The sequence below is a fragment of the Ambystoma mexicanum genome, chromosome 11 (assembly GCF_040938575.1).
Source record: "Ambystoma mexicanum isolate Mex_15411 chromosome 11, UKY_AmexF1_1, whole genome shotgun sequence".
Lineage (NCBI taxonomy): Eukaryota > Metazoa > Chordata > Amphibia > Caudata > Ambystomatidae > Ambystoma > Ambystoma mexicanum.
This window is the reverse complement of record NC_090934.1, coordinates 444,320,023-444,333,764: the sequence shown is the minus strand read 5'-3', so window position 1 is coordinate 444,333,764 and position 13,742 is coordinate 444,320,023. Positions and strand designations below refer to the sequence as shown.

The window sequence follows — 13,742 nt, the reverse complement described above, 5'->3', positions numbered from 1 at the left end:
CACAATAATGGAAATAATAAACAAAATGCTGCATGTCCAAAATAATAGAAAAAAAAATGTGTGAAAGCAGAATCCAAATTAATCCAAATGAACATGGGTCCAAAGTGTCCGTCCCTCAAACCAAATCCAAAGGTAAAAAATAAGACAAATCCATTGATCCATGGTAAAATAAAAAAAATAATGACGTGAAATCCAGTGTTCAACTATATAAAAAGTACAAATCCAGGGTCCATGAGCCCAGCTATTGAAAGGAAACCTTCAAAAAACCCTACCTAATGAAAAACTATATACAAAAAGGTGGGGCATTGCCCAAGTGCCCCAAATGAAATAAAAACAGAAAGGAAACCTAACACTAATTAACTATATACAATGGCGGCAGCCAAGTCCTACGGCTCACTTGTTGATTTCCCTGGCCAGGGCATCATCGAACTCTCGCTCTACGTCCTGGAGGTGGGCCTGCCCAATGGCCCGAGGTTTCGCAGGGATAAAGCCATGTCCACCTCCAACTCCCTGCAAATTGCCTCGAGGCACTCAGCCTGCCTCAGCGCCCTGAGCATGGAGTTCTCCGCCCTGACCATAGTGAGCCGTGCCTCTTCCGCCCAGCGCCGCTCCGCATCTATGTGCTGGCCCAAACGCTGCCACAAGGAAGACACTCCCAATCCAGGGTCCCGCTGACCTCCGGCTGATGCCTGTCCCTCTGATGTTGATGGCCCCGAGCCATCATCGCTCCCACCTTGAGCCTGCTGCTGCCGTGCCTATGCCCTGCCTCTTGATGCCTGCACATCCTCCTCCTGCTGGGGTCCAGTTGTTGGGGTGTGCACCCATGCTGGACCTCCGACTCCCGACTGTGTGCAGGGATGTGTCCTCCACCAGCCTGGCCGCTGGGTCAGAGGCAGCTCCACAGGGTACCCAGATGATACTTGGGCCGGAAGATGGCACGGAGAATGACTGGTGCATAGGGGGTTCAGTTGAGGAGGGTGTCGGTACAAGGTCCAGCACACGGAGGAATCCAGCACTGGTGACCCGTCCTAGTAGGTCAACGTGGTCAAAGAGGCATCCGAGATAACGTGCAGAGTCTTCACGAAAACCCTGCAGGTCATCTTGCATGCCCCGTTGATGCAACGCCATCCCAGCCAGAACAGACTCAACACGGTCCACGATTGCCACGTCCACAGGGAGAGAAAGGCCAGTTGTTGTGCGCTCATCCCCTCCCTGAGACCGGGTCTGCACGAAGGCATCCCTGCTGGTGCGGGATGATGCAGTCACAGGATCGGGGACAGGATTACACACAGGCACCTCCACGGCAGCCTGTGCTGCCTCCTGTCCCTGCCCCTGGACTGCACCACTAGCACCAGTGGAATCCCCCATCCAGACCCCATGTGTGTCCCTTCCATGACCTCCTCCTCAACCAAACCCCCCACCAACCTGAATGACTCTGTGCCATCATCCTCCATCGGACCCTGTGGGGTCTCAGCTGCCCCTTCTGCTGTCGAGGAGTCCACCTCCAAGCTTCGCCTCTTGGACCTACCCTCGGCAGCTGCGGCCATGGATGTGGCACCAGACTCCTCACTCCCCGACGAGATGACAACATGGGAGGGCAGCCGGGCCTTGCGTCTCCGGCTGGCGGTGGGATCCTTGCCTTTTTGCTCCACAGCACCGTCTCCGCCCTCTTCATCAGTTGATGCTGCAGACAGTTAGTTTAACAAAGGTAGCGGGCGCCCCTCTCTCGCAAGAACAGACATGATAACCTGTTCGGTGGTTATTAACCACTTGAGAGTTCGCAGCCACTGCTTTTACTCACTGTGCCTTTCACAGATGGGGAAATATCCATTTGCATATCAGTCTTTGTCCTGCCCAGGGGCAGTCCAGCACCGAAATACAATGGCAATTCCAATCTGAACGAGAGTACCACCAGCAACCCCATACACGTGTTTCACCCTTGTTGGGGATCATCAGTGAGGTGAAGCTGATGCCTCTCTAAGCACAGTGAGAGGGAGACCACGTCTGGTTGCCCCCAGGAGACCTAGGGTTACCAATCCCAGGTTCCTTAACAAATAGTTTAACAAAGGTAGCGGGCGCCCCTCTCTCGCAAGAACAGACATGATAACCTGTTCGGTGGTTATTAACCACTTGAGAGTTCGCAGCCACTGCTTTTACTCACTGTGCCTTTCACAGATGGGGAAATATCCATTTGCATATCAGTCTTTGTCCTGCCCAGGGGCAGTCCAGCACCGAAATACAATGGCAATTCCAATCTGAACGAGAGTACCACCAGCAACCCCATACACGTGTTTCACCCTTGTTGGGGATCATCAGTGAGGTGAAGCTGATGCCTCTCTAAGCACAGTGAGAGGGAGACCACGTCTGGTTGCCCCCAGGAGACCTAGGGTTACCAATCCCAGGTTCCTTAACAAATAGTTTAACAAAGGTAGCGGGCGCCCCTCTCTCGCAAGAACAGACATGATAACCTGTTCGGTGGTTATTAACCACTTGAGAGTTCGCAGCCACTGCTTTTACTCACTGTGCCTTTCACAGATGGGGAAATATCCATTTGCATATCAGTCTTTGTCCTGCCCAGGGGCAGTCCAGCACCGAAATACAATGGCAATTCCAATCTGAACGAGAGTACCACCAGCAACCCCATACACGTGTTTCACCCTTGTTGGGGATCATCAGTGAGGTGAAGCTGATGCCTCTCTAAGCACAGTGAGAGGGAGACCACGTCTGGTTGCCCCCAGGAGACCTAGGGTTACCAATCCCAGGTTCCTTAACAAATAGTTTAACAAAGGTAGCGGGCGCCCCTCTCTCGCAAGAACAGACATGATAACCTGTTCGGTGGTTATTAACCACTTGAGAGTTCGCAGCCACTGCTTTTACTCACTGTGCCTTTCACAGATGGGGAAATATCCATTTGCATATCAGTCTTTGTCCTGCCCAGGGGCAGTCCAGCACCGAAATACAATGGCAATTCCAATCTGAACGAGAGTACCACCAGCAACCCCATACACGTGTTTCACCCTTGTTGGGGATCATCAGTGAGGTGATGCTGCAGACAGGGAGAGATAGAATACAGGCATCAGGGCACTGTACAATGGTCTGATACACACATGACAGTTGCACATGAGTGGCAGTGTCAAACCTCACACATGGCATCACACTCCCCAGCACACATATCATTTCAACTCACACACATGAGCAAATCAACAGGAATGTTGCACCAGGCAGCACCATCCATACACAAACAACAGCATGAGCAGATGAAGGTTAGCCTGATGTCACATGCAACACAGGGAGTGCATAACACATGCACACACGCCACCAGACATACGTGCATCTGTATATCTCCACCACCTGTCGCAGTCATATCATCACCATCCATGTCACATCTGCCAATCAACCTCCTACATGTCAGTGTCACATGCATCTATGGTGTATCACAGCTGCACACTTGTCAAATTCACACACATGCACATAGTGCAGATACATGCAGGTGAAACCAGCATCCATGTGTGACACCAAAACCATGCCACAGTACATACAAAGAAATGTAAACATGTGTGCACCCACACATGCATTCGGCCAGCATGCATTCCAACACATACACCATTGATGTGTCTCACACATGACAGGACTCACAAGTGACAGGCTCATGTCCCTGTACATACACATCCATACATGGGCCTACAAAGACATATGTGCAACCTGCACACTCCTGGCACACCTCAACATGCACAGTGTCCAATCAGTACGCATGTACACTTACCGCTCGACTCCGGGCGGGTCTGCCTCTGAAGGACCTGGAGTGTATACATTCCAGGACCCTCATCTGGTTGTTGGTTAGGCGGACCCGGCACCCCTCAGCATCTGCTGCCTTCAAGAGGTGCTGGGCCTTGTTGAGGGTCCTGGACCTGAAGTCCTCCCAGCGCTTCTGGACGTGTTGAATGTTGCAGGCTGCCACACCCTCCACATTGATGGCAGCCACAATGTCCATCCAGATCATCTTCCGTCCTTCATTGTTGGTGCGTAAACTTCCAAAGAGGGCATCCTACTGCCCCAGGACTCGTTCCACCAGGATACCAACTTCATTGGCACTGATGCTGGTAGCCCTCTGCCTCTCTGCTGGAGGATTGCCACTGGTGCCAGATGGTGTTGTGTCCGACATGGCAACCCCCGAGTCAGGTGTGGGTGGGCAACTGGGACCTGGGGCTGGGCTGTGGAGCGATGGAATCCCAGTCGGCAGTTTTCTCTTCCAGCAGGGGTGGTCACAGCAACTGGACCCCTGCAGATGGCTGACGTGCAGGCACCAAACAGCAGGGCACGTGGCCAGCAGGCAGGCAGGCAGCAGCAGATGGCAGGTGGGAGCGTGCTTGGGAATCTGGGGGGCAGGTAAATGGTCTTCTGGGCAGGAGCGTGGTCTTCCGTGTGTTGTTGCCTGGCTAGCTTGATATGGAGTGATTTGGCCCGTGAAAAAACTGCACGTCTGCCTGTAATTCGAGGAAAGGCCCTTAGCGCGTAAGCGCGTCTGTGACGTGACACGCAAGGGCTTTTCCCTCAACACGGGTGCATGTTGATTGTACATGTGCAAAAACTGCAAGTCCCGGTGTCACTGCGTGTAATTGGAGGAAAGGCCCTTAGCGCGTACGCGCGTAAGTGACGTTGCATGTGTGGGCTGGGTTAAAAGGTACACGGAGGATGCCATTTTCTTGTACGTGCTTTTAGTGGAGACCGAGCGGGTGATTCTTGTACTTCTTGTCGGTTCATACATGATTACTTCACAACGGTTCCAGTTCGTACACCCTGTATACTCAGACAGCGTTCAATTCTTCTTTTGGCGGGGGAGGTGCCAACGCGTACATGCGCGTCTTTTTCACATTCTTTTTCCAGGCAGACGGTGAGTTGCGCACGTATTTTTCAACTGTGGTTGCCCCCGTGTGTCGCGTACCCATTCAGAGGTCATTGTAGCCTGCGTGTACCATGCATACGCTTATTTTTGTGTTTCTGGGTGCCACAGCGTAGCGCGGGTTCTTTATTCCATGCATGTGGTTTACCAGGGGTCGTGTGCATATTAAATTTTGTTTTCGGGGTGCCTGAGCATTGCGTGACTCATCATCTTCCCCCAGGGCCTAGCTAGAGAACTAGGGTATGTATTCCATCTAGTACCCTACCCCTTTCACCCCAATTGCCCAGGACAATTGTTTACTGCACCTCCCATTCGCACAACAACATCAGTGCCATGGTTGGGAGGTGACCAAGCAGTAAGGAAGGCAAAGGTGGCTGACCTCAAAGAGGTGGGCATGTTAGGGGACGTGGCCAGGATGTGCAGAGTGGCCCAAGAGGCCAGTGTGTGGAGGACCAATCAGGGACACCTATACCCCCCCCCAATGGGTCGGGGAGATGTAGCTGACACCATCCCAGCTCCGGCCTTGTTAACCCGGCCCATATTGTCAACCAAACCGGCACAGGATGACTCCCAGGCTGACTTCTGTGTCACCAAGTGAACGCCACGTGTGGCGGTGAAAGTTGCTGTCACCAAGCCACGTAGATCTGGGGCAGCAATGTCATCTGCTGCCCCAAGTAGCCAGGGTGAGGAGGCTGCAGAGCAGCTGCAGCTCAATCCACCCCAGCTCCAAATCTCCCAGCCGGGACAGTGTTGGTCCAAGTCCATCACACCGAGGTTGGTCCTGCCAACATCACCCAGCAGCCAATGCCTGCAGTGAGATCTTTGGTCATCATGCCTTTGGCTACTTCCAGTGCCCAGTCCACCGGCGCTTCAGCCCCTACCAACCAGAGCGGCATAAGCCACTCAGGGTCCACACCACCTTCCAAGAGGAAGAAGGGTGCTCTTGCAGTACAGGCAGGGACCCCAGACACGGCTACCCACTCCGGCACGTAAAGAAAGCCTAGTTTCAATGATGCAGAACTAGACGCACTTGTGGGCTATGTGTCGGCCCACGGCCGTGAAATGGTGGTGACTGCAGGGTGCAAGACTATGACTGCTCAAAGTAGGGCCCACTGGCAGACCATCGCGGACCACATTAGTTCCCTTGGATTTGTGAGGCACACAGCTGATGATTGCTCTAAGCGGTGGAATGACCTGAAACGCAGAGCAAAGAACAAGCTGGCTTCCAATCATGCCTCTACTCTGGTGACTGGCGGTGGGTCTCCACCAGAGGACGAACAACTCACTGAACATAAGTCTATCACTGGAGCCTTCATCACAGAGGATCAGATCCAAGGAATGGGAGACCTACCAGATTTGCAATGTCCGGTGAGTGCCTATGCATGTGTGTGCAATCCATGTGTATGTTGCTTGGGTGATGTGTTCTGATTGAGTGCCAGGTGAGGCTGTATAGTCACAGTATCCCTTCTGACGGCAGTTGACAATTTGCACCTGATTACTACACTTGCCCTTCAACTGTCATCTTGCCACAACATTGTTCATACTGTTTTCCTGTTCATTCTGCCTGATTGCTGAAATCATTAGCATTTTTATCACACATTTTTGTGCCGTACTGCTCCAAATGTGACATACTTCAGTCGTAGATTATACCCCACAATGGCCCACATTTCTTATTTTATTATGGGAATGATTTGACCAATCAGGCTGATTGAGTAATGTGCACCTACACATGGCCTGCACACAATCATTTTGGGGCCCTGTTTGAATGTTGAACATGACAATTGTATTCTGTCATGTCGAAGTGACCAAAAACTGATGTATCGATGTGCCTGCCTTCACTGCATCAGTGAACACTGGCTTTGTTGCAGCGTGTGGCACATGCGTGTTTTGTCACACTATTTTGCATGTTTTATTTCATGATGTCCATCTCACATGGATGGGTGACAGTACTGATTTGCTACCATCTGTATGTCCTTGTCAAATCTGCCATGGCTATGCTACGTGCCATCTGTGTGCTGGCATGTGTCATGGATGTGGATTGTCCATGCCACTCACAGGCTAATGTGTGATGCCAATGCAATCCAACATGCAGCACATGTGTTCATTTTCCATCTTGCAGTCCTCAGTGTCTGCTTTTTGCCTCCCCTTCCAACTGATTGACATGTGTGACATGTGGCATTTATGTACTGGATGTCTGCCTCATCATGCCTATGTATGTGTGCTATGATGCTCATGCCTGTTTTCATTAATTTCCTTTCATGTTTTTGCAAGTGATGAGGCACTTGATGCTGTTGAGGAGGAGGAGATGGCGCAGAGCCAGGAGTACTCACAGCCACAATAGGGCACCAGTGGAGGACGTGGTGTGGTGGTGGGTGAAACCCCATTACTCCTACAGACCATACTGACCACGGGTGTCTCTGGGTACACCTCCGGAGACCTCTATGAATCTGGTGCTGAATCAGACATTGAGACATATGTCCCGTCGCAGGTGAGTGTTTCTGGCAGGGATGCTGTTCTGTCCAACCCACCTGCACCGGGGGTAGACCCCTCTATGGGGCATTCAGTGTTGTAAAGTCTGCCTGTGGCTAGCAGATCAAAGGAGGAATGCAGTCCTGCAGCCTCAGGCAGTGCCAGCACATCAAGGTGCACATCACCTTGCCCCAAACAGGTGTGGTGCCCGCCAACGCGGTGGCCGTGCGCCACCAGGCAATACTGTGTGGGAGAACTCCATCTACACTATAGCAGAACAACAGGGGGCATCGTATGAAATGATGGCTCAGGCCATGGATAGGGTTGCCACTTCCATTCTCCCCCCTGAAAGGCAGGTGGAGCTCCAGCAGCAGGCAACAGAGTCCATTTGCCACTCACACAGGGAGGACATGTTGGCGTCCAATAGGGACCGACCGGCTGGACTGGAGACTCTGCGCACAGCCATATCTGTAGAGTCACAGGCCCACCGGGAAGCCCTGAGGTTAGAACACAGGTCCCGATGAGATACTCTGTGTGAACTTGAGGTGTCCCGGAGTACAAGGTCAGAACAGCAGCTGGAGCAGCTGACACACACACTCTTAGCTGAGCTCCAGGCAACCCATCAGGAGATCCGGGCATTACGCGAGGTCATGCAGGCAGAGATGCGTGCTACCCGTGAGGTGCTGCATGGGGATCTCTGTACCATCATCCTACAGAACCAAACCTTTCACACCTGCATGCTTGCTGCCATGGAAGAGCAAGCCAGGGCTTTGCGTGGTCTGCCTCCCATATCACGTCCACCAGAGGGTGATGACAGCGACGGCAGTTCTCCCACTGTAGCGTAGCCGTGTAGGCCATGAGCCCATGGAGGTTTTTTTTTCTCAACATCCACGTATGTGGGTGTTGGGGTGCACCCTGTACCTCATCCCTCCTGCCTGCCCCCCCCCCCTCGGTCCACACATGGCCATTTTTTATTTTTTTATTTTTTATTTTACAGTGTGTTGCTTTGTGTGGCTCCCATAGGCATCCATTGTGTATTCCAGCTGGGCACGTGCAGACTTGTCCTGTCTTTGGGTTAGAAACTTGGGTTCCTGACACATACACCCCTCCTGCTTCCCCTTTCCATGGGCTCACAAAGGGTGTGACCAAGTGACAGTAATTTAGACAGTGACATTGGGCTCCCATAAATTGTGCGAGCAGTCTGTAGTCAAAACTGTGTATACATCCCTAGTGGGGATTGTTGTTCAATTCGCCACTGCATGGTGGATTTATATATGTTTATACATCCATGACTTTATCCTTACATACATGTACCTTCTTCATGTCTTAACAAGCCCATCTCCTTTGCAGATGCAGTTCATGTTGTATGCAGTACACTGACACATTTGCCTACTAGCAACACTCAGTTGGAAGGGGTTGATGTGCTGCCTTAGTCAGGTTGTGACACTTGCACTACTTTCATTTTTTACTGTCATATATTGCCACTGTTTGATCCTGTACTGATGTTTTGTCTTACTGGTAAGTATTTGTTCATGTGTGTTGTTTTTTATTCATTACTGAGAGCAAATTGTCTGTGGCCTGTTTCCATTTGGGACAGTGCACTTTGTGACACTTGTGTCATGTTTTGTGCATTCATTTGGTTGCTTTCACATTGCATGCCATGCCATGGTGTGTTGGGTAGCTGAGATGGGGAGGGGTTGGTGACATGCCACTATTTTGATGTGGTATTTTGCAAGGGGGTAGTCCTTCATGCTGCATGCATGTGTGGCTTTTTCTGACACAGCATTGGGTGTCTTTAAGTAGCTAGGGATGCACACAATGTAGCACTTCCAGGTGAACAATCTCAGCCTGGTATGGTTGTGACAGTTGACTGTCCCTTTTGTCATCATCATTGATTGTCAGCTGGTATGTGCCAGGCCTGTGTGCACTCTGCAGTGGTGGTATTTTAGGTGAAGTAATTTGCCACTAGCTGGGTACGGGCAGCCTCACCACGTGCCCTTTCACCTCCCAGTGCGCAGTGGCCGTGCATGTGGTTGGGGATGTGGGGGCACCACCATGTCCACCGGCACGCCCCTCCGGGTTGCAACGTTGTGCAGGACACATGCTGCCACTAAGATCCTGCACACTACTGGGGGCGCATATAGCAGCTGCCCGCCAGAGCGGTCAAGGGAGCGAAAGCGTGACTTGAGCACTCCGAATGTGCGCTCCAATATGCCCCAGGTTGCAATATGGGCTGTGTTGTATCATTACCTCGGGTGGTGTGGTGGGGTTCCAAATTGGCGTCATCATGTAGGTGCTCTGAGGATAGGCACTGTCCCCTGGGGAGATGATGATGGTTGTTATTAGTGGGGTTTTCACATTTCTCAGTCTCTGATATGCATGCATGTGCAGAGGCATTTATACTCACCAAATAGCCATGAGTCACCATGCTGCCCAGCTTCCAGGTCCCGGTTTGGGGTGACATTCTGAATATGAAACTATCATGGCTGGACCCTGGATAGGTGGCATATACTGAGGCGATATTTCCCTTGGCATCACATACAATCTGCACGTTGATGGCATGCTTGTGATTTCGATAGATGTGCTCAGTGGCCCTGGGAGGACATAGAGCCACATGGGTGCAATCAATGGCACCTAGCACTTTGGGGAACGGTGCCACCCTGTAAAAGTCCTGGACGACAGCCTGCCTTTCTGCATTTGTTCTGGCCAAATATATGTGCCTGCGGACTGAGGGGCGTGCAGTCATGATGGCCAACACCTGGTGTAGGCAGTGTGACTGCGTGGCCTGTGAGACACCCCCGACTATGGCACTTGTCCGCTGAAATGACCCAGTAGCCAAGAAGTGCAACACATTGAGCACCTTTTCCAAGGGGCTCAGTGCTTGGGAGCACAGGGTGGGTGATGTGAGGTCATCCTCCCACTCCCTGACCAGTTCTAGGATTATGTGTGGTAGAAACCTGTACCTCTCATACACCTGGTCATCAGGCATCCAAAAAAGGCTGGACTTGGGTACAAAATGCGGGGCCTGGCTATTCTCCTCCTCCTGCGGTGTCCCACAACCACTGCTGCGAGAAACAGTATATTCATCGTAGCGTATGAGCTTGTTTGTTGTTTGTGCGCACTTTTATGCTGCACGGGGCCGCTTACGGCAGCACCATGCTAAAGTACGTGTTTCCGGATTAGCACGTCTTTTTTGACGCACGGCTTTCCCCTGTTCGATTACATGAATACGTGTTGTTAGCGCGTGTGTGGGCATTGCGAGCATTTACCTCCTGTACTTCCCCCGTAACGCCCACATTTTCACGCATTGTTCCCCATTCCGCGTGTTATGCCCTGTGTGCCGCCCACTTTTCTTGTGTGCGCTACACGATGTGCGCTTTCCCTGTGCGCATTGCGCATGCCGTTTAGTGACGTGTGCGCCCGCATGCGCCACCCACGGATTTGGCACACATCCCAGCTTTTATAAGCCCAGCGCATTCCATGAATCGATGAACGGATGCGTGTGCGGCTTTAGCTCACGTGCACTGTGATTTTCACACTTGCGCTCCCCTTTTCGCCGCACATTTATTCCATGAATTACCCTGTAAATGTCTTACGAACAAAAAATCTAAACAAATATGGTTTAACAACTGATGATAAATGCAGGCTATGCAACCAAAATGAAGAGTCCTTACAACACTTGTTAATGTTCTGCAAAGAATTAAACGTAGAAAGAGAAAAACTCCTCCAAAACATTCTCTCCCTGTTGTGCGGATCTATGGTGGGAAGCCTTATACTTTGAACTCAACAAGCGAACAGTAAGAGGGCTTGGTATCGTTTTGGAAAAATGTTAATAAAGATAACAAGCTCAGAAGACAAACCGCCTCTGGGATTTGGAAAAGAATAGTTCTTAGCCAAACCGTTTCGTCATTTTAAAGTCTAAAACTGTCGGCCATCATAGACTAAAGGACTAACGGACAAACCTTTAACAGATTTTTATGTTTTGGCTAAGTGAGAGAGGGAATTGATGAATGAACAAAGCAAAACGTTTTGTATTCATTTACACTAAATGCTAAGTAAAAAAATAAATAAATAACAGTATTTATAAATACATACTTATTCACATTTTTAATCAGGCAATAGAAACCAATGGTAAACTCTAGGACAACCAACAAGCCCTGCCATATTGCCTGCATTAATGGCATGACAACTTCTTTATTTAGCTGGAAAGATTGCTCAGCGGGTTGAGAGCATACTGGTACAATTTGTGTGGGATCTTTAGATTACAGGTTCGAAGTCCGGTAAGACCAACTCAGCCTTCTATCCTTCTGAGGCGAATACATGTGTACCAACATCTGGTGGGTGATAATTGTATATAACAATGGTCTATGTACTGCACCTCGGTAATAACGCTCTACAAATAACACGTCATTATCCTTTAGTATTCAAATAAAGGTGTACTCAGATATTTGCTACATGGTATAATAGATTAATCACAGGATTACATTGTTTTTGTTATTAATCATATAAGTACGTTTATTATATCTAGATCTTTTGCTATTATGGTATGCTTAAAGCCTAGCAGTGACGGTGCAGCCAACTTTTCCTAAATCTGTGCCAATTCAACCTTTAAATAGATATTAAGGTCAGATATAGGTTCAGTTAATTTCTTCAATTTCCCCCAAAACTGCAAAAATAGATTTGAAATATCTTTGAAAAATTTTGACCTATTGCAATTGACCTTGTATTCATTGAGTCCCTTATTATGTAATTGACATGAATTAAAACAATTATTTTTGGCGAGGAAATCGATAATGTGCAATCGATTATTTTTAAAGCAATATTGAGAACACTGATAACCTATGTGATGCTGCGCAGCTGTAGATTGTGACTCAAATATTGTTATGAATTAAACCATCTACCTTATTCTCACAAATGATTAAATATCACCTTTAGTGTTCTGTTGAACGTTCCAAGTATTTAAAGCATTCACATATTGGTTAGCTGCTATGAAATCACATACATTTCAATATAAAATCTATGGCTGTAGGACACGTGTCATTAAAAAAAACACTGACGTGTGTGGCTCTGTGCTTGCTAAACCTATTGTAGCAACATAAGTAGATGAGAAATGGAAATTAGAACACACCTGTCATAGGTTCTGAAGTTGCTATATTTGAGGTATGATATTGGCCTTTCCAGTATCTGCCCAGAAAATAATCAGGATAGAGAAGAAATGTCTCAAATGACTTCAACATGATTAAAGTATTCTTCCCTTCCACTCCAGATTCTGAAGTATAGGCATCATATGCACATTATTTGTACAACAGTTCTCTAGGTGAGACTCTTCCATAGTTATGACATTTAATAACCTTGTGAGGGCTTCCTAGAACGTTTCACATCTTTCAGAGCATGCAAAAAGCACACAACTGGTTTCAAGTACTACTTCAGACGGAGGCACATGCTGGTCTTGCAGTGCTACAACTGTAGAAATGATTATTTTAAACTTCTCTACAACTATTTGAAAAGTACCCAGTCGTTGTTTTTTTAATACAAATCTTGTACTCAGTCAACGGAGGAGCTTGTTCCATTATTGGCTACAGAATCACACAATCCTGCCCTACAAGTTAACATGAGATATTCAATTTCTGAGACTTTAACGGGTATAAGAACCATTGCATTCTAGCATTCTATTTAAACCATTAATCATGACATTGTTTACTCTATGTAGCACCTTGTAAAATGGACAAATTGGTGCAGGATGGAGAGATGTCACCCTAAATATTGCTAGTGCTGAAAATGTATATAGCGCAGACTAAAAGAAAGTAAGAAAGTGAACTTGTGGGACTTTGTGCTATAAACAGGGCTACTATAATATAAGCATATTTCAAATACCAGTAGTTCAGGTCAAAGTACTATGGAAACAAACGTGTAATGATTAGTCAAACATACATTTTAATTGAACAGGGATCCATTTAAACTATACAGTTTATGTGTGTTTAAATATCTGCCAGCGTGGAAGGTGCCCTGGTTTACCTAACCAAGGAGATATGTAATGATTTTCTGGTGGGACAAAGACAAGCTGGTTAGAGGGTGTGAGAGTCTACTGCTCTCTTTCTCCTCAAGATGTCAAGTCTTTGTCAGAGAGCTGGTCCTAGTTCCTTCCCTCTTGCCTCTCCATGTGAAGTTCTCCGACTGCTCAAACTCTCCCAGTCACTGAATTGCCAATGCCTGCTTAGGCAATTGCTTTCGTACTACTTGGCCATGCTAGTTGTGAGAAAAAGCGGGTCCCTGTCGGTGCGCCCCTTGTTTTAGGGTTCTTTGTTGTAGTTATGGAATGTTTTGGGGAAATCCTATAAAGTGCCTTAGCCTTGCAGATGTAGACAAGAAATGC

The 13,742-nt window shown here is 48.7% G+C and overlaps 1 protein-coding gene across 2 annotated transcripts in view; it reads right to left on the bottom strand.

Moving 5' to 3' along the window:
* The window catches only part of LOC138503492 (hatching enzyme 1.2-like), a 650,573-nt gene that overhangs the window by 305,054 nt on the left and 331,777 nt on the right, over positions 1 to 13,742 (bottom strand). The window lies entirely within an intron of this gene.